This window comes from Saccopteryx bilineata, chromosome 2, assembly GCF_036850765.1.
Source record: "Saccopteryx bilineata isolate mSacBil1 chromosome 2, mSacBil1_pri_phased_curated, whole genome shotgun sequence".
NCBI classification, from domain to species: Eukaryota; Metazoa; Chordata; class Mammalia; order Chiroptera; family Emballonuridae; genus Saccopteryx; species Saccopteryx bilineata.
The window spans coordinates 208,139,002-208,161,656 of record NC_089491.1 but is presented as its reverse complement, the minus strand read 5'-3'; the positions used below and the strand labels follow the sequence as shown (position 1 = coordinate 208,161,656).

At 33.1% G+C, this 22,655-nt stretch overlaps 1 non-coding gene across 1 annotated transcript; it reads right to left on the bottom strand.

Moving 5' to 3' along the window:
* Positions 1-20,599: 20,599 nt before the first annotated feature.
* TRNAT-GGU (transfer RNA threonine (anticodon GGU)) lies at positions 20,600-20,675 on the bottom strand. Its single transcript has one exon. It is a non-coding gene; the product is annotated as a tRNA-Thr (tRNA).
* Between the last annotated feature and the right edge of the window lie 1,980 nt (positions 20,676-22,655).

The window sequence follows — 22,655 nt, the reverse complement described above, 5'->3', positions numbered from 1 at the left end:
CTCCCATAAAATCCTCAATCACGAACAAATTAGTTAATTTGGGACTCAAGGCTTTTTTTTGGCTTTATTTCTCTTTTTTGCTTTTGTCTTTACTTTTTTTTTCTCTTGTTTGTTTATTTTTGTGGCATTTTGGGTCCTCCCAACCCCAGGTCTCCATTGTATTTAGTCTTCGCTCCACTTAATACAACAGATTTTTACTTATTATTTTTATTTTTTTTCTTTATTATTCTTTTTTGGTCCTTTTTTCTGATTGCCTCTTATCCCTCTCATTATATCTCTTAGTTGACCATCACTTACAAGCAAATCATCTTATGCTTGTCTAAGATTTTCTTCCTTTTTTTTTTTTTTTTTGCATTTAGTAGGTCCCTACTCCCTTTTTTTGCCCCTTGAACTCTTCACCCCAAATCAGGCCCTCCATTATAGGCACAATATTTCCCTGAGGAGGGGAGAGGAGGGAAAGAGAAGAGAGAAAAAAAGGGGGAAATAATAAATTATTACTGTTTTTTTTTGTGGGGTGTTTTACCCTTTTTTTTTCTTTTTACTCTTTATTAATTCTAATTAGTGCTATCAATAAGACCACCCTCAGATGCCGATAAGAAAGAGGAAATCGAATATTATGGATACAAAAGAAAGAGAGGTAACACAAATAGATGTGGAAAAATCTATGGAGAAAAGACTTAACATATTGGAAGCCTTGGAGCTAAATGACAGAGAATTTAAAATAGAAATCTTAAAAATACACAGAGATATACAAGAAAACACAGAAAGGCAATATAGGGAGATCAGAAAACAACTCAATGAACACAAAGAATATATTACCAAGGAAATTGAAACTATAAAAACAAATCAAACAGAAATGAAAAACTCAATTCACGAGCTGAAAAACGAGGTAACAAGCTTAGCTAACAGAACAGCCCAGATTGAAGATAGGATTAGTGAAATAGAAGACAAACAACTTGAGGCACAACAGAGAGAAGAAGAAAGAGACTCAAAAATAATAAAAAATGAGAAAGCCCTACAGGAATTGTCTGACTCCATCAGAAAGAATAACATAAGAATAATAGGTATATCAGAGGGAGAAGAGAAAGAAAATGGAATGGAGAATATACTCAAACAAATAATAGACGAGAACTTCCCAAGCCTGTGGAAAGAACTAAAGCCTCAAATTCAAGAAGCAAACAGAACACCAAGTTTTCTTAACCCCAACAAACCCACTCCAAGGCACATCATAATAAAGATGACACAAACCAATGACAAAGAAAAAATTCTCAAGGCAGCCAGGGAAAAGAAGAGTACAACATATAAAGGAAGGCCTATTAGATTATCATCAGATTTCTCAGCAGAAACTCTACAAGCTAGAAGAGAGTGGACCCCAATATTTAAAGCCCTGAAAGAGAGGAACTTTCAGCCAAGAATACTAAACCCATCAAAGCTATCCTTCAAGTATGAAGGAGATATAAAAACATTCACAAATACAGAAAAGATGAGAGAATTTATCAACAGAAAGCCCACACTCCAGGAAATACTAAGGGGGGTTTTCCAACCAGATTCAAAGAACAAAAGGAAACAACACCACAAGTAACAGCTCCACCAAGAACACAATAAAACCAAACTTAAACTGTGACAACAAAGGAAAAAAAGGGGGGAGAGGATGGAGATTAACAGTAGCAAAGGATGATGAAGTGCAGAAATACTTATAAGATAGGGTACTACAATGAATATGGTAGGTACCCTTTTCATTACTTAATGGTAACCACCCTTAAAAAAACCACCACAAAAACACTTGACTTAAAAAAGGTAGCAACAGAGGAAAGAAGTATGGAACACAAACAAACAAAAACAAATGATAGAAAAACAAAAGAGAAGAATCAAACTAGATACAAAACTAACAGAAAGCAATTTATAAAATGGCAGTAGGGAACCCACAAGTGTCAATAATTACACTAAATGTAAATGGATTAAACTTACCAATAAAAAGACACAGAGTAGCAGAATGGATTAAAAAAGAAAATCCAACTGGATGCTGCCTACAAGAAACACATCTAAGCAACAAGGATAAAAACAAATTCAAAGTGAAAGGCTGGAAAACAATACTCCAAGCAACAACACCCAAAAAAAAGCAGGTGTAGCAATACTCATATCTAATAATGCTGACTACAAGACAGAAAAAGTACTCAGAGACAAAAATGGTCATTTCATAATGATTAAGGGGAAGTTGAATCAAGAAGACATAACAATCCTTAATATATATGCACCAAACCAAGGAGCACCAAAATATATAAGACAGCTACTTATTGACCTTAAAACAAAAACTAACAAAAATATAATCATACTTGGAGACCTCAATACACCGCTGACGGCTCTAGATCGGTCATCCAAACAGAGAATCAATAAAGATATAGTGGCCTTAAACAAAATACTAGAACACCTGGATATGATAGACATCTACAGGACACTTCATCCCAAAGCGACAGAGTATACATTTTTCTCTAGTGTACATGGAACATTCTCAAGAATTGACCATATGTTGGGCCACAAAGACAATATCAGCAAATTAGGAAAATTGAAATTGTACCAAGCATATTTTTTGATCATAAAGCCTTGAAACTAGAATTCAACTGCAAAAAAGAGGGGGAAAAACCCACAAAAATGTGGAAACTAAACAACATACTTCTAAAAAATGAATGGGTCAAAGAAGAAATAAGCGCAGAAATCAAAAGATATATACAGACAAATGAAAATGAAAATACGACATATCAGAATCTCTGGGATGCAGCAAAAGCAGTAATAAGAGGAAAGTTCATATCACTTCAGGCCTATATGAACAAACAAGAGGGAGCCGAAGTAAACCACTTAACTTCACACCTTAAGGAACTAGAAAAAGAAGAACAAAGACAACCCAAAACCAGCCGAAGAAAGAAGATAATAAAAATCAGAGCAGAAATAAATGAATTAGAGAACAGAAAAACTATAGAAAAAATCAATAAAACAAGGAGCTGGTTCTTTGAAAAGATCAACAAAATTGACAAACCCTTGGCAAGACTCACCAAGGAAAAAAGACACAGAACTCAAATAAATAAAATCCAAAATGAAAGAGGAGAGATCACCACAGACATCATAGAAATACAAAGAATTATTGTAGAATACTATGAAAAATTATATGCCACCAAATACAAAAATCTAGAAGAAATGGATAAATTCCTAGAACAATACAACCTTCCTAGACTGAGTCATGAAGAAGCAGAAAGCCTAAACAGACCAATCAGCAGGGAGGAAATAGAAAAAACTATTAAAAATCTCCCCAAAAATAAACGTCCAGGCCCAGACGGTTATACTAGTGAATTCTATCAAACATTCAAAGAAGACTTGGTTCCTATTCTACTCAAAGTCTTCCAAAAAATTGAAGAAGAAGCAATACTTCCAAACACATTTTATGAGGCCAACATAACCCTCATACCAAAACCTGGCAAGGATGGCACAAAGAAAGAAAACTACAGACCAATATCTCTAATGAATACAGATGCTACAATACTAAACAAAATACTGGCAAACCGAATACAACAACATATTAAAAAGATAATACATCATGATCAAGTGGGATTCATCCCAGAATCTCAAAGATGGTTCAACATACGCAAAACGGTTAACGTAATACACCATATCAACAAAACAAAGAACAAAAACCACATGATCTTATCAATAGATGCAGAAAAGGCTTTTGATAAAATACAACACAATTTTATGTTTAAGACTCTCGACAAAATGGGTATAAAAGGAAAATATCTCAACATGATAAAGGCCATATATGATAAACCATCAGCCAACATCCTATTAAACGGCATAAAACTGAGGACTTTCTACCTTAAATCAGGAACAAGACAGGGTTGTCCACTCTCTCCACTCTTATTCAACGTGGTGCTAGAAGTTCTGGCCAGAGCAATCAGACAAGACAAAAAATAAAAGGCATCCATATCGGAAAAGAAGAAGTAAAGCTATCACTTTTTGCTGATGATATGATCCTATACATCGAAAACCCGAAGGACTCCACAAAAAGATTATTAGAAACAATAAACCAATACAGTAAGGTCGCAGAATACAAAATTAACATACAAAAGTCCATAGCCTTTCTATATGCCAACAATGAAATATTAGAAAACGAACTCAAAAAAATAATCCCCTTCACGATTGCAACAAAAAAAATAAAATACCTAGGAATAAACATAACAAAGAACGTAAAGGACCTATATAATGAAAATTACAAAGCATTGTTAAGGGAAATCGAAAAAGATACAATGAGATGGAAAAATATTCCTTGTTCTTGGATAGGAAGAATAAATATAATCAAAATGGCCATATTACCCAAAGCAATATACAAATTTAATGCAATTCCCATCAAAATCCCTATGAGATTTTTTAAAGAAATGGAACAAAAAATCATCAGATTTATATGGAACTATAAAAAACCCCGAATAGCCAAAACAATCCTAAGGAAAAAGAATGAAGCTGGGGGCATTACAATACCTGACTTTAAACTATATTATAGGGCCACGATAATCAAAACAGCATGGTATTGGCAAAAAAATAGACACTCAGACCAATGGAACAGAATAGAAAGCCCAGAAATAAAACCACATATATATGGTCAAATAATCTTTGATAAAGGGGCCAACAACACACAATGGAGAAAAGAAAGCCTCTTCAACAAATGGTGTTGGGAAAACTGGAAAGCCACATGCAAAAGAATGAAACTCGACTACAGCCTGTCCCCGTGTACTAAAATTAATTCAAAATGGAACAAAGACCTAAATATAAGACCTGAAACAATAAAGTACATAGAAGAAGACATAGGTACTAAAATCATGGACCTGGGTTTTAAAGAACATTTTATGAACTTGACTCCAATGGCAAGAGAAGTGAAGGCAAAGATAAATGAATGGGACTACATCAGAATTAAAAGTTTTTGCTCAGCAAGAGAAACTGATATCAAAATAAACAGACAGCCAACTATATGGGAACTGATATTTTCAAACGACAGCTCAGATAAGGGCCTAATATCCAAAATTTACAAAGAACTCATAAAACTCAACAACAAACAAACAAACAATCCAATAAAAAAATGGGAAGAGGACATGAACAGACACTTCTCCCAGGAAGAGATACAAATGGCCAACAGATATATGAAAAGATGCTCAGCTTCATTAGTTATTAGAGAAATGAAAATCAAAACTACAATGAGATACCACCTCACTCCTGTTAGATTAGCTATTATCAACAAGACGGGTAATAGCAAATGTTGGAGAGGCTGTGGAGAAAAAGGAACCCTCATTCACTGTTGGTGGGACTGTAAAGTAGTACAACCATTATGGAGGAAAGTATGGTGGTTCCTCAAAAAACTGCAAATAGAACTACCTTATGACCCAGCAATCCCTCTACTGGGTATATACCCCAAAACCTCAGAAACATTGATACGTGAAGACACATGTAGCCCCATGTTCATTGCAGCACTGTTCACAGTGGCCAAGACATGGAAACAACCAAAAAGCCCTTCAATAGAAGACTGGATAAAGAAGATGTGGCACATATACACTATGGAATACTACTCAGCCATAAGAAATGATGACATCAGATCATTTACAGCAAAATGGTGGGATCTTGATAACATTATAAGGAGTGAAATAAGCAAATCAGAAAAAAACAAGAACTACATGATTCCATACATTGGTGGAACATAAAAATGAGACTAAGAGACATGGACAAGAGTGTGGTGGTTACCAAGGGTGGGGGGGGAGGGAGGACAAGGGAGGGAGGGAGGGAGAGAGTTAGGGGGAGGGGGAGGGGCACAGAGAACTAGATAGAGGGTGACAGAGGACAATCTGACTTTGGGCGAGGGGTTTGCAACATAATTTGATGACAAAATAACCTAGACATGTTTTCTTTGAATATATGTACCCTGATTTATTAATGTCATCCCATTACCATTAATAAAAATTTATTAAAAAAATAAAAATAAAAAAAATAAAACACACAGACACACACACCCCAGAAGTGTATGAAAAAGTTTTTAATCACAAAATAAGGTGTTCAGGAAAGAAAGCACATTTTCCAAGCTGGTTTGAAAAAAAAAAAATAGCTTGAGAGAGTAAGAAAAAGAAACTACCTTGGAATTTTTGTACTGATTATTGGGGGAAAGCTGGGGAAGGGGTTCCTGTGGGTGTTAATGGGCTAGCAGGTTTTCAATCTCCCACCAAAACAGATAGAGAATCCTGACATTCTTATCAGCTTGCTTAGAAGTGAGGCACAAGAAACACAGTGTGGTGAGGTTTTTAAAATGTCAGCAAATAACCAAAAATGGGAGGCAAACTCTTTATTGCACATTCAAAGTACTTGACATTGTGTAACATGAGACAATCTATTTTCAAGCCTGATGACAAAATAGCATTAACTCTTTATATCATCCAATATTCACTCTATACTCAAATCTTTCTGATTGTCTCATTGTTTTACCAGGTCCACAAATGGCATTTTTATGTCTCTTAAGCCTATTTTATTCTTGAATAAAATCTTTACCCTTTATATCCGTTTCATATAATTGTTGATGTCAAGAGCTCTGTAGAATGCCCCATTTTCCAAATTCTCTAATTGTTTTGTCTTTTAACTGATTTCTCAAGTTCTATAAATTCTGTACACTGTAAGTCACATGTAGAAACTTTATTAAGTTTGGCTTTAACTTTAGAACTAGAATATTACACAATATTTTTATGTGAAAATAAGTATTTTATACTTCATGAAATCATGAGAACATGCTATCTGCTTGTTCCACTTGAAATGATGCTAAGATTAACAGATGGATTCAAGTAGGAAAAATCTGTTCTCTCTATTGCAATCGGAGCTTTTGATTGTACAATCTTCATGTAATCTGTAGGGTGTAATTTGGCATAATGTAAATATTCAGATTTCCATACTATTACATCCAAATTGTCATTGATAAGATTTTCTATTTTCTTGATGTTACTAAAACAATTGTCTTAGTAAAAATCTTAGCTGGATCTTAACTAAAACATGAATTTGGGCACAATTTATTTCTTCTTGTGGCAAATACTTCACTTGGCTTTCAAAGCACTGTTACTTGAATCTTTATTTCCCTGTCCAGACTCTTCAGATACTTTGCTGGTGTCTCCAGTTCTCCTTAATACTTAAATATTGGAGTAGACTAAACATTAGCTCTGGAGTTGTTTTTTAATCTAAAGTAGTGATTCTCAATTGGAGGCAATTGTGTTCCCAGGACACATTTGACAATATCTGGTGACATTTTAGGTTGCCAAAACTAGCCGTTGCTACTGACATATTGTAGGTAGAGGCCAGGGATTTAAGTAAACTTTTTATAATGCATAAGACAACCATCCCAAACAAAAAATCATCAGCCTGTTATATTAATACTGCTAAGGTTGGAAAATCCTGACCTAGAATCACTCCCTTGGTTATCTCACTTATTCCCATGGCTTTACATGTTATTTAAAAATGAATAACTCCTCAAATTAAATTTTTCCTGGATTGTGACACATAAATCTACTGCCTGCTTTCTGTCTTAACTTAATGATTAATAAAAATTCCAAGCTTCATATGTACAAAATAAAAGCCTGACTCCTGCTAAGCACATCCTACCCCTAGACCTCAATTTTAAAAGGCCATATATCTTAAAGCCAAAAAAAAGGTGAAAAAATTTATTCTCTTTCACTCCAATCCATATGTATTTTATCAGTATTTCCTATTAGTTCGATCTTCAGAATATATCCAAGATCAAACTAGTCTTGATCACCTTCTCTTGACCACACCATTATCATCTCCTATTTAGATTATGGTGCTAGTTACCACTTGAGCTCCATGCTTCTAAACTCAAATACTCTAATTTCAGTGTCTCTTCCTATATGATGATCTCTAACTCACCTGGTAGAATAAAACTCTCCTCAACTTCCCATACATTCTGTCCCATTTTTATTTATCTCATTTATACTGTAACACAGACATGACATCTTTTTTATTAATTCTTGAGGAAGGTTTTATATTAAGTTATATGGATATAGCAGAGTTCCCGGTATATAATAATTAATAAGTTAGTATTTTCTTAATAGAGGGCATGAAGATAAACCCTGCATTCTAAAACAAAGAAACCTATAACATAAAATTAAAGTTTAAAGTCAAAATGAGACATCTATTTATTTTTTTCTTTTTTGAATGAGAATGAGAGAGAGATAGGAAGGGAGAGAGGGAGAAAGAAGCATCAACTCTAGTTGTTCTACTTTTAGTTGTGCATTTATTGTTATCAAGAGAAAGAGAAGAGAGAAAGTGTAAAGCATCAACTCAGACTTGTTTTCACTTCAGCTGTACATTGAGCTTGTCATACATGCCTTGACAGGGGCTATGCTAGTGTCTTCTTGCTCAAGCTAATGATCTTGTGCTTTCATACCAGTGACTTTTGGGCACAAGCTGGCAAGAGGGATCATGTGGATGATTCCCCTGCTGAAGCCAGAGACTCCATGCTGATGAGCTCTCCTTCAGAGCCAGAGACCTCGGGGTTTCAGACCCATGACCTCAGTGTTCTGGGTCGATGTATTTTCTGCTACATCACTACCAGTCAGACAAAAAGTAAGAAATTTATTTTTTTTAAATGATGCATCAAAAATTTAAAATATTAAGTTACTACACTGAGTGAAATTATAGCAAATTGAATTCAGTAATATAGCAATACTTAGAAAAAATAGTTAGATTAACCTATATATTGTTTTAATTGATTTTAACAGTCTGTTATCAGCAACAAAGTATTTTAGACACTGTGGATATTTGTAGACACATGAAATAACATACAAATTATTAAGGTTTATTTGCGCTTACTAGTTAAAGCTGATCATGTGTGAATTTAATTAAAAATGGAAAAATGTGTTTTCTTAATGCTGCAGGGTAATTGGAAAAGATAAAAAGAAAGTTTGATAATGAAATGTGTCCCTTTTTCTTACCCAGAGACAAATGCAAAATATAATAAATCATATTTTAATAAATTTTACTCATTTTAACAGAAAATGTGGCCTCAATGCTTCTTTAGTTCCCGAAATACTAATAGGACTCTACATTTTATTGAATGTATTACATTATGATATCAGTAATTATTGCTATAACTAATATAATAGCTACTCTAATTAACGATTAACTTATTGGCAACTTCAATTCATGCTTTTTTAAAAATACAGCTTCAATTTTCCATGATTGCTCATTAAATAGTATTCCATTGGACATCTGCTTTTCCAGCAAATTGCTAAGATCTCAGCTTTATTTATACAAACATATTTAGATTTTATAGATTTAAAGAAATACATTTTAAAAGATGAATTATAGGTAAAAAGCAATTTAGAGGAAAATGATATTTAAAGACATCATGATGACATATTTCTAGTCAAAATAAATGTATTTCATCAAAATGCAATACACTGACATGGTTATTTATCACTATATTATTATTTAAAACTATATTTCTTCAGTGAGTGTGAAAATACTAAGAATATTAATTTTTGCTTTTTATGAAGTGCAAGAGGAATAGCAAGTATAAGAAATTTCTTTTTACTTCTATCTCAGCATCAAATAATAAATGTATTGCTTATGGTCTTAAATTAAACTACATTGTATTATATGATTGATTAGTTTTCTAGTGCTGTTGTAACAAAATACCACCAACTAGGAGACCTAAAAAAATAGAAATCTACTTTCGTGTTTCAGGAGGACAGAAGTTAAAATCAAAGTATCTGTAGTGATGGTTCCTTCTGGAAGCTCAAAGGGAGAATTGGTTGCCTTCCTCTCTTCTAGCTTCAGCGGTTTTCAGGAATACTGGCATTCCATGGCTTATAGGTCACTCTAGTCTCTGTTTTTATGTTCACAAGGACTTCTTTACTATGTGTCTGTGTGTTCCCAAAGTTTCCTCTCCCTATAAGGTCACCAGTCAGTTGGGTGTAGGGCCCATTCTAATCCAGTATGACCTCATTTTAAGTAATTACAACTGCAAAGATCCTAATTCCATAAAAGGTCATAATCTGTGGTTCTTGGTGGACATAAATTTTGGAAACTCTATTAAATATGTGGAGATACTATTTAACCCAATTTAGTTCACACTCTGTACCTTCTCATAATTCGCGTCTGGTATACATGCAAAATGTGTCCACCAATCACCCAATGTGTTAACCCATTCTAGCATGAATTCTACATCTAAAATCTCATCTACTCTTGGAGTCACCCTTCCCTTTTCTTGAAAAATTGCACATGTTTACAGACAAGGATCTCAATTATCTTATTTCCTGCCTGTAAAGCCTTAAAAGTCCAAGAGCCTTCTTTCATTTTATGCTATCTTTGTTGCTTTCAGTCCAAACTGGTAGTTTTTTGTTTTATTCTATATTTTTATATAACATTTTAAATTGAGAATTTCCAAATCATTGAGTTCTAGGTCCTTTTTGCTTGACAGTTTCTTCCTCAATTGAGTTCTTTCCTCTCTCATTTCACCATAAGCAGCAAGGAGAATCCAAGTCACTTTTTTTGTACTGTCTTTGGACATCTCCTCCATTAACCATCCACATCCAATGCTTACAAGTTCTACTTTCCACCAAATACAAGAAAACAGTTGTCATTTTTTGTTTGCTGCTTATAAAGTAGGATCACTGCCCTTCAATGTCTATTGATATGCTTCTTGTTTCTACATGAAATATCAACAGAAGCATCTTTAAGATTTATATTTCTACCAACAATCTGTCCTTGATGATATATATATTTTTGAAGATTTAAAGTTTTCTCTAAAATTGTCCTCACTTTTTCTTAGTAACCAGCCTCCATCCAGAAACAATTTAAAAGCTCACCCAGAGTTACCTCATTAAAAGAAATAAATTGACACTGATATTAGCCAAGCAATTATAAGTATTTCAGAAACCACATATCAGGAACTGTGCTCAAAGACCAAATATCAAAACAAACGACGGCCTGACCTGGTGGTGGCGCAGTGGATAGAACGTCAGACTGGGATGCGGAAGGACCCAGGTTCAAGACCCCAGGTCGCCAGCTTGAGTGCGGGCTCATCTGGTTTGAGCGAGGCTCACCAGCTTGGACCCAAGGTCGCTGGCTCCAGCAAGGGGTTGCTCAGCCTGCTGAAGGCCCGCGGTCAAGGCACATGTGAGAAAGCAATCAATGAACAACTAAGGTGTTGCAACGCGCAATGAAAAACTAATGAGTGATGCTTCTCATCTCTCTCTGTTACTGTCTGTCTGTCCCTGTCTATCCCTCTCTCTGACTCTCTGTCTCTGTAAAAAAAATAAATAAATAAATAAATAAAACAAAAGACGTTCCTAGTGTTCTCATAATTTAGGAGATTATAATGATTTGGGGGACTTTGTGCTAAGAACTGAGGTCAAAGATCAATATATATTTTCTGTTACCTAACATCACATTTATAAAATACTTCCCCATCTACACATAGATTAGTGGTTGATTAAAAAAACTAATTACCAAAAGTCTAGTGAAATTGACACAGAGAATTAACTATTACATGTGATACACAAATTTTGTTGTTTTTAATGTATGTAATAAAGTTTTATTATAAATTTATTTATAACTCCAATATGTTTTTGAGGAACCAACATTTCACATGCTACTCATATGAAGACATTAAAAAATGTTATATAATTGCAGCTAACTACAGAAGATATATTTACTTACTATCATGTCTAAATTAAAGTTGTTTAAAACACCACATTCCTTTGTCATCTAAACAACTTTGCATATATATGTTTAAATTAGTTAATTTACCAGTGAAACTAAATGCAGCTCAAAAAATTTTATAGAGTGTATCTGTCCTTAATTTTTTATCTTGTGAATGGTCTCAATGTCTGTTTTCCTAAAGTAACATTTTCTTTGTTTTAGAATTCCAGCTAGCCCTAAATATTCCATTATTCTGGTTACAAAATAAACTATAAAAGACTTAAGTTCCACAAAAAAAGAAACACACAACACTGAAAGATGGATAAGTTATTTTAATTACCTAGTCTACAAATATATTCTAACTACTCTCTATATATGTTCGGGGGGGGGGTCGATAGAATAGTGTTTTCTGAATCTATGTAAAATTATAGACGTTTTTGCTTAAAATTGAGTTAGTCAACTAAAAAATATTTAGTAATAGAAAGCTATTCTCTAATTATAGCCTCTCATTTTATATATTAAATATACTCAGTATTTTATTTTACATGTTTATTTGTAGATATGCTACATAAACAGTTTAGCATGATCAAGCTTATTATGTATTCAAAGGATATATATTATTTGAATCATTTTACAAATTCCAAATAAACACACTATCAAATTGATTTTCTTTTGACCTTGTTACTTTTCATATTACTGTACATAAACTGGTCATCCAGGGAGTAAATGATAATAATTTTGCAGAACAGGTGGTTCCTATATTATATGTATAAACTGCTTATTACTTGGCAAGTATAACAGATATTGTTGCATTTCCAATTATATAGTTGGAAAATTAACATAAACATAAGGAATCACCAAATTTCTGGATAAATTCTCCAAAAATTTCATTATTATTTTTGTTTCTTGTGAGTAGCTTTGATAGTATTATAATGCTTATATCAATATTTTGCTGTTAGTAACTTTTATATATTTTTGTTTTCTCCTCATCAGAGAAACTAAAATGTTAATAAACAACAAGCATTGCCTGACCAAGTGGTGGCACAGTAATTAGAGTGTCAGACTGGGATGTGGAGGACCCAGATTTGAAACCCTAGGTCACCGGTTTGAGTGCAGACTCATCTGGTTTGAACAAGGCTCATCAGCTGAGCCCAAGATCACTGGCTTGAGTGAGGGGTCACTTGGTGTGCTGTAGCCTCCTGGTCAGAGCACATATGGGAAAGAAATTAATGAACACCTAAGGTGCTGCAACAAAGAATTGATGCTTCTCATCTCTCTCCCTTTGTGTCTGTCTGTCCCTGTCTCTCTCTCTTTCTCTCTCTCTCTCTCTCTCTCTCTCTGTCTCTATCACAAAAGAACAACTCCCCCAAAATAAACAAGTATTTATTAAATTCCAGTTAATGTCCTCTACATGATATTAACTTTTATTATAGATATAGATTATGACAAGATAAAAAATTACCTCTTAAAATACTTAGGCCCTAACCTTTGGATTCTGTGAATGTTACCTATATGGCAAAAGGGAGTCTGGATATGTGATGTCAGGTAATCCAAGATAAACTACAGAGCAATGCTGGATTGCTATAAGCATTTCAGTTCTTTAAATTTTCTATTTCCCATATTCTGGGAACTGCATTATTTGAAGCAGAGAACAACTACCATGAGAATTAGATAATGGACTGCTTAGCTTTTCATATGTAAATATTTATCTGACACTTTTTTACAAAGAAATTTAATTTGGAGTTTAACACAAATCGCTGGATGTTACTGTATCTTTTCTCTCAAACAGAATGTTTTCCACTTTTCTGTGCTTTTTGGGAAAAATATGTTTGGTTCCTTGCCCACAGAAAGAGTACTGCCTTAGGTTAAAGCTGAAAATGGGACTCCAGTTTCAATGTTTCATTATGCTTAATTTGATATATTTTAATATTTTTCTGGTAGAAATACTTCAGAATATTTTTGTTTATAAATTAATCTTATTCTAACTTCATGCAATATATCTTTATTGATTTCATACCAGAAAAGTGTACAATGCTAATGTTTATTACTATTAAGCCAGAAGTACTTGTTGGCTTTCTTTGCTTATTTGATGGCTCCTACAACAAAGGAGACTTTAGAAAGTAACTGTTAAACTCCTCATGTGGTTTTTCCACACTATTTCTCCCTCACCATTTATTATATCTTACCTTAAAGATGTGAATAAGGCACAGGCAGTACATATTGATACTTTCTACTTTCCTATGTATTTCATCTTAGAGAAAAGGTAAATAATGAAGGAAGGTAGTGTTTGCAGACATGAATGCATTAAGTCTTCTCCTTATATCAATGTTGTTAGATAATGTCCACACTCACAATCCTCTGATGGATGGTCACGTGACTTGTTTGGCCAATGGACCAATAGCATATATAATGCAAATAGTGGAAAAAAAAGAACTTACACAATGGGGTTTACTTTTACTTGCTACTCTTTGGAACCCTTAAACCATGCTCTGAAGAAACCAATGGTATCTTCCTGTGCCAAATGTCACATAGTGCCAAAATGTGATTCTTCCACCAGCCAGCTTGCAAAATACTGCACATGTGAGAGCAGAGCTATTAAGATCATGCAGCTACCAGCCACCTGCCAGCTGACCACAGACACAGGAAATAATTCAGTAGAGTTGTGATCTAAACCACTACCCATTCAATCCACAGAATCATAAGCTAAATAAAAGGGTTGTTTTTTGACCCTGGTCAGTGGCTCAGTCAGTAGAATTTCACCTGGGTTCAATTTCCAGGTTTCATTCCCAGTCAAGGAACACAAGAAAATAAACCATCTGCTTCTCTCCCCCTTCAACTCTCTAGTCTCTCCTTGTTTCCCTCTGCAACCAGTGGCTCGGTTGGTTTAAGCTGAAGATAGCTTGGTTGATTCTAGATTGGCCCCAGATGGCATGCTGGGTGAATCTATCTCTATCTCTTCTCCTCTCACCTAAAATAAAGGTTACTTTTTTAAGTCACTAAATTTTGGGTAATGGATTGTATAGCAAAATGCAGCTGATATATAATATAATAGAAAGCATTATTTAAATGGACATATTGTGTAGATATAATTAATGGTTATTTATTTTTCTACATCTTCTATAATATAAAAGAAAATATATAAAAAGATGTCATTTAATTTATCATAAGACCTTTTCAAAATGCACTTTAATATACAGATTTAATGTTACTTCCAGTAAATGAAAAATAAACCTTTGGATACTATTATTTCTTTAATGGTTGAGAACATATGTCTTTTTGTAGTAGTAAAAAATATTTATAACAACAGGACAGAACCTTATGCTATTTTGTCTATATTACATTTGTTATAATGACATGTTATAAAAAAATAAAAGTAAGACAAGTTGGATACTTCTCAACTTTTTATTTTTTATTATGTGTAAACTATAACATTATTAGATAAAACACAGGCATAATTGAAAGTAATATATCATATGATTTTCCTAATTTTAACAAAAGTGATTATTTTGTCTATTCTGACCCTAAAATAAATAATAGAAAAACAGAGACAACTTTCAATCAATTAAATAAGAGCAGAAAACTATTTTTTATTTCTATTTGTTTTTATATTTTTTCATCATGTGTATATCCCACATATTTAAAACTCATACACAATCTATACCTAATGAATTTGAGACACAACTCTACTTTATTTCATGGTTTGCAGCTATATTAAAGCAATTTATACAATGGCTTGAAGCTATCTCAAAACAAACTAGATGCATCCTGATATACTACTATGCTTCTATTTAAACCAAAACTTTTTGCTTAATGAGTAATCATAAAAGGCTAAATAATCCTATGAGTAAATGCAAAGAACACTTTAACCTGCGCACAGAGCAACTGGAAATTTTGTATTTTGGAGATGAAGTTTGGAAATGAATAGTCAGTCACTGGCAAAATATTGTACTTTATATATTTTATTGATTCTGAGAATTTTCCCAGAGGATTGTCTTGTGAAACTAGTCAATCACTGGCCAAACCTTCATCTTCTTACTATCTTTCCTATAATTAATTATTAAAAATAATCTAGTAATTACAATGCAGACAACATCTCTTTAAAAATAAAATCTGATTATGCATAGGCCTATAATGCTTGGATGGCTTCCTGTTGCTTTTAGGACAAGAATAAATAACTCTGATATGGTCACATATGATTCTGGTCCATGCCTATTTCTCATGTCCTTTAGACCTTATTTCTCTTCCTATAAAGACAAAAAGTATTTTTGTTGCATTGTTACTTTCACTCTTCTTCTCTATGCTACAGTTTCAATGAAGTCTCATAACAAACCAAACAAAATGAAAATATTTTAATTGAAATCACCATTTATACCAAGAACTAGGATGATCTCAAACTAAATAATAAAAAAATGGCAGTCAATAAATGTCACCATCAAGATGACAGAGATGTTAGAATTTTCTGACAAAAAAATTATAAAGTTGCCAAAATAAAAATGCTTCAATAAGACAATGCAAACATGCTTGAATCAAATAAAAATTAGAAAGTTCCAGCAAATAAATAGTATATTTAAAAAAGACTTAATGGAAATCTTTGAACTAAAATAAAATAAACTATAACCAAAGGTGAATTAAAATATAATTAAAAATAAAATCAAGATACATAATTCAATGACAGTTTAATTCAATGTAGTTACTGAAATGAGAAGTATGTATTCAAAACATATCATTAATGTTACCACTAATGTAATTATTTCTTCATTTATAGTATAAATATATAAATATTTAAAAAATTAATTTGCAAACAAGTTAGCCAATCCAACCAATCTGTATTATTAAATTAAGTGATAAAAATTAAAAATGGCACTTCCACTTATATAGGCACTATTAGCTTTATTTTTGCACCTGTAATATAGTACTAGTCATAGGAGTTTTGTGATGTATAGAGAAGGGAAAAGAATTCATACACCTTTGAATTGCTCCTAACGTGAGGTTCATGTTAATTTCAAAGAAGTTTCATGCTCAAATTTGCTCTGCAGAATGACCAACAAAAGAATAACAACTAGTCATGCACAAAGGCTGGAATTCATAACTAACTGAGTAACACAGAACTCTTGTTAAAAAAATAAAAGTTGGTAATATGCAAAAGAAATCTTGATTAAAGTTTACTTTATACTTTCAGAATGATTGCAAATGATATTTTCTTCCATGGGAATGAAGAAACATTCTAATTTTCCTCACTAGATTTTCAAAATAATTTTATAATTATAACATTATTGTGCAAATAGTAAGAAAGTACCACAAATAAAACATCAAAATATTTATTGATTACCTAAGAAATATAAGAATGCATAAAAATAAATTAAACACGTTCTGTTAAACTATAAAAGAAAAAATCACACTTTTATCTTTTATGTAGCTCTGGGGTTCTGAATGTTTATCAAAAGTGTGAACTCTAGCTGTAAAGTTTATTAAAATGTAAGTATTTTGATCATTCAATAGATAACTAGCTGTCTTTTGACCATGTGACAGTACACCTGGTTGATTGTTTTCTTTTCAATTGATTGTATTGGTGCTGGTAAGACTTGAGATAAGAAAGTATATGGAAGACCACAGAGACTACTTTGTACCTCCAATCTCTAAGCAAGGGCCTTGTATAAAAAGAACTCTCAATATCCATCGGTTGTTGCTAGTGTGGTTAATAAAATCTGCATTTCATGGTGTCAACACAGCTCTATGCCAAGTATAAAATTTGATTAATATCATATAAATAACTTTTTTTCCAAAGAGGTGCCCATAATTTTAAGATTGAACATGTATAGTGAAATTGGACTTTGTGTTTTTTAACCACCAAAAACTTTTGAGTACCATCTTTTTACATTTTAGAGTGAACCACCTGACTCCATGCCTGTTTAAGTAGAGGAACAAAAATTACCTCTGGCTTTCCCAGGATATTAAGTCTTAAGCAAGTGTTCTTGCTCTTTGTATCAGGTCCACAGTGGGATTTTGAGTCAGAAGTTAAGAGTGGCATGTATTCTGATAAAGATGAGGGCAGGACATCAGTCTTTCCAGGCAGCAGTGACAGAGGCAGAAGTGGTTCCATTTGATCCCAAGCATGAGTATGGCTTTTCTGTACTTGCAGCAAAAATGTCCCTGTGGATTCAGTGAAGTATTCCTTGGCTGGGTAAGCTTTAGACCTAATTATCATGTCTTCATGGAAATTAGGTGTGCAACATAATACCTTTTAGTATGTTTCTTTTCTGTTAATAAACTAGATCTTGTTTCTTGAAACTCAGAACCTGATAGAGTAGACCGAGTTGGAGTCATCTAATAAATGGCCTGCATGTGACTGGCAAAATGTGATGTCCAGTGATTGATTTTATGTTCAAAGTCTTACAGCCAAGTAGGAGTAAAATCAGGATTAGAGTACATGCCTTTCAAATGCTAATCCTGTATATTTAAAAAATAAAAAAAAACTAAAAATAATATTTTTTAAAATCCAGATGCTTTTAAATACCTAAATATCTGGGTAACTTAACACTCCACAAAAATTTACAACTATGTAACTTTGCTTGTTTTATCTTATCATCATAGTTAATACTGTTCAAGAAATAAATTTCCTTTGTGATATTAAAGCAATAGAGGAAGAAATCTGCATCTTGGTAATTATGCAAATAAAAGCTCCTTCCATTTATAACCATTAGCTACAGAAAGAACTAACTTAGATTTGCCTATCAATTCAACAGACAGATATAAGGTGGTAAAGTGGGAAAGAAGGATTATCTTCTTTCCATTACTCATTCGGCCTTTTAAAAACCGTTACAGGAAAACAAGCCAAAAAAATGTTTCCTTTGGACCTGCAGTTACTATGCTTTTAAGCTATTATTTCTTTAAAGAGAGATGATAAACTACAGCAAATTTTATTGGCTCAGATATTTCTTCTCAATAATATGTAACTTTTTTCTCTGACCTGAAGGTCAGCTGTCTTGAGTCTTTTTAAAGCCATGGATGAATAAATTTTTGAGCTAACAATCATATTATGTAAAGCATCTTTCTCTTTGAATGCTTTTTATTCAGCTCTCAACTCTGTAGTTTGGGAAATATTAGATTAGAAACACTTTAGAAATTCTCAACGGTTAAAGCTGTATATGTGAAGAAAAATGGTATTAAAAATAGCCAAGGACTAATCCACATATCAAAACTAACATTTGCACTGCTCATAAAAGCAAAATGGCTGCTTACACACTCTAAACCAAGTAATATAACTCACAGGAGAGGCATAATTAAAGAAATCACATATATCATAGACAGAGAAGTCCTAAATGTCCTTTTAGGATTACCTCAGAAGTATGTATTACAGAAATATATTCTTGAGATTTAAGTCACAGAAAATGTAGATTTTTGCCTCAAATTTAAAAAGCATAATTAATAATAAATACACATTTGTAATATTAATGTTTTTTTTATAATTTTTTAATAAATATTTATCACAGCTTTAATATACAAATTGCTGTTAGCAACTAATGCATCTCAGTGAAATAATATAGACAAAGATCCATCAGTTATGGATCTTGTATAGAAATTAAGAAAAGAAAAAAATTGAAAAAGGATTATAATTACTATGATAAATGCTTAGGGAAAGATAAGAAAAACACATAGATCGGTACCTAATAGAGGCTACTGTATTCAAGAAAAGTTTTAAATTTGATGTAATGCTAGAACTACAATGTGAATCACAAGTCAGATTTAGCTAAATGAAGAAATGAAAACAAAATGTTTCAGGTAAAAGATACACTAAATTTGGGATCTGACTTGAGGCATGACTTTAAAGTTTGTTAACTGGTTTTGTAACATGTCAAGTCACATGGTTTTCCTAAGTCCTGGTTTGTTTCCTGTTACTTATCTATTTTATTGTAACAACCCCATTTTCCATTCTTCCCTTCAAATATTTCAGGAATCCTTTCACCTTCCCCTTACCAATGCCATTGCTTTAGCTGAGACCATATGATTTCCTGCTGAGATTGCTACATCAACCTTTTGTTTCTTCGTACTGCAATAACAGTTCTCTTTACCCCAATCTCTTCATCTTGGACTCACTTTTCGCAGTACAGCCAGTGAAAATATTTTAAAAATGCATTTATGTGATCAATGTTCTCCATTATTTAAACGCTTCAATGACATCCCATTGAAATATGTGGTTAAAATGTAAAGGCCTTACCACAAAGCTCTTGGCAATGTTCTGTGCCCACCAAAAACTTGCTCACCTAAAAATTTTAGTTTCTTTGCTATGCCTGAAGAGTTAACAAGGCTTTTCATGATGTGGTCTTTTTCTGCCTTCTTAACTAGCCCTGAGTTATGAATTCCTTTTTTGTTCCAATCATAAAGAACCAATTTTATTAACCTTGGACAAAGTATGACTTGCATGGAATGTGTCCTATGGATAACTTTTCCTTGTATCCATCCTTTTCCCATGTCTTCCTAATGCTCTTATCTATTTCTTTCTTTTTGGGGGGTTGTGGCCTATTCTATTTATTTACCTGCATCTTTTCTATATTCTAATTTTTTTTTTTTTTGTATTTTTCTGAAGCTGGAAACAGGGAGAGACAGTCAGACAGACTCCCGCATGCGCCCGACCGGGATCCAACCAGCATGCCCACCAGGGGGCATCACTTTGCCCACCAGGGGGGATGCTCTGCCCATCGGGGCCTCGCTCTGTTGCGACCAGAGCCACTCCAGCACCTGGGGCAGAGGCCAAGGAGCCATCCCCAGCGCCCGGGCCACCTTTGCTCCAATGGAGCCTCGCTGCGGGAGGGGAAGAGAGAGACAGAGAGGAAGGAGAGGGGGAGGGGTGGAGAAGCAGATGGGCACTTCTCCTGTGTGCCCTGGCCGGGAATCGAACCCGGGACTTCCGCACACCAGGCCGACGCTCTACCACTGAGCCAACCGGCCAGGGCTATACTCTGATTCTCTTTATTTTATTATTTGTTATAGCATTTTGTGTATCTGCCAGTTCAAACTATGTTCACCAAGCACAGGACCATGGTCTTCTTCATATCTGTATCTTAGCATAGAAAAAGTCTATAGATTTGCATTCAATAAATGATGGTAACATGAATGAATGTTTTTAGTATTTTACACTATCTCAATTATTTTTTAAAATGAAGGTATACATTCTAAAAAATCACAAATTTCTAATGATAATTTAAAATTGATTACAATAATTACATGTAATTAAAACTATAAATAGTATAAATACATATTTTTTCTTAAAGCTAATAATAAAGATTTTTAATATCATTACATATTTGCATACTTTTTTATGAGTGTACTAGTTTTTTTTTAATGTGTACATTCGAGGTTTAAATATCCTTTGGAAATGAACTAAATTTCATGAAATACTCTTTACAAATATGATTCAGAAATGCCAGTTTATAGGCCACATTCAGTATACACACAACTGAATTGTTAAATAATTTATACCAACAGCAAAGTGATGAAAATAACAAAGAAATGAAACTGTTTTCCTACTTAGACTGCAGCTACTGAGGCAGAGGAAAGAACTGTTGAAGCAAGAGTAGAAACATTTCCTATTCTATTTGTAATTCCTTTCTTTTTGCCTTCACTTTTTTCTACTCCTTTCTTAAATGTGAAACAAATTCAGTTTCAAATAGTATTTGAAGGTTTTATAATTTGGAAATTTTTTGTAATATATCAAATCAAATCCTGCATCTATTTAAGCTAGTTGTAGATATCTATATCTATCTATATTTACATATCTATAACTATTAATATGTTTCATGAAGCCATAGGGCATTTCACTAATAATATCCCCATCTTCTTTAGTTATAATTATTTTAGCACAAAGCATATAACCAATATTTGTTTATTGAATTTGTTAGGCTTATGGACACTGATTATACTCAATTAAAATTCATTTTAATTTCTGTTTGAAGGGTGCTAATCTTACTTAGCTCTTTCCAAAGCTTTGTTCAGAAAATACTTATCCACCTGCTATTTGGAAGTGTGTCTACCTTCAGTTAGTAAGTCAGTGTAAAGAGCACTACAGGAAGTACTGTGAAAAATATTTTTTAATCGACAAACTTCTGCTTCTGTTTATATAGAAGTTACTCATATTAACACTATGGAATAACAAGGTTTAGACTTAAACTTACTTTATTAGAAAGCAAACATAAGTGCCAGAAAAAAATATGTAAAACATAAGTTTTCAGACATTAGATAACAGGTAGTATAGGTTTGTGACCCCCCAAGAAAAAATAAATGAATTAGAGGGACTAACAATCTTCTTGGATGTCTGCCTGCAGATATATTTTGTATCTCAGGGTATGAATGGTGACTCCAAACAAACCCTAGCAGTCTCTTTAGTTGAAATGATAGGGATAGGAATTCAGAAAGGCTGAAGTATCTGAATGTTGTTGAAGTTGTTAGAAGAAGAGAGTCACAGTGAAAATGAACTTCAGAAACCTGCATATAGGGACCTTTGTTTCTTTGTTAAATATTAATGTGTGTGTGTGTGTGTGTGTTGCATGCATGTGTGGGTACATCAAAACTCCCAGGCAAAAGTAACAGAGAAGCTTTAAGGTAAATGGTAAAACCTATTCCCAGAGGCTTGGTGTGTGTGTGTGACTGGAAAGAGGTGATGAAAATATTTGATATATTGAATTCTTTTTGTTATATAAGTATATGCATTTGTCTCAGTTCACTGAACTATAAATGGGTATGTATACTATATTATTATATGTAAAATTAGTCCTCCATAGCTTGATTTTTAAAATGTTTATGCAAAGATTAGATACATGCCCTTGACTTATTATAATAAAGACCTATTTGACATAATAAAGTATTTATCTTTCTATATTTCTTATCATTTAATTGGATTTATTTGGCCATAAATTAATAGGAAATTAGAAAGCAAA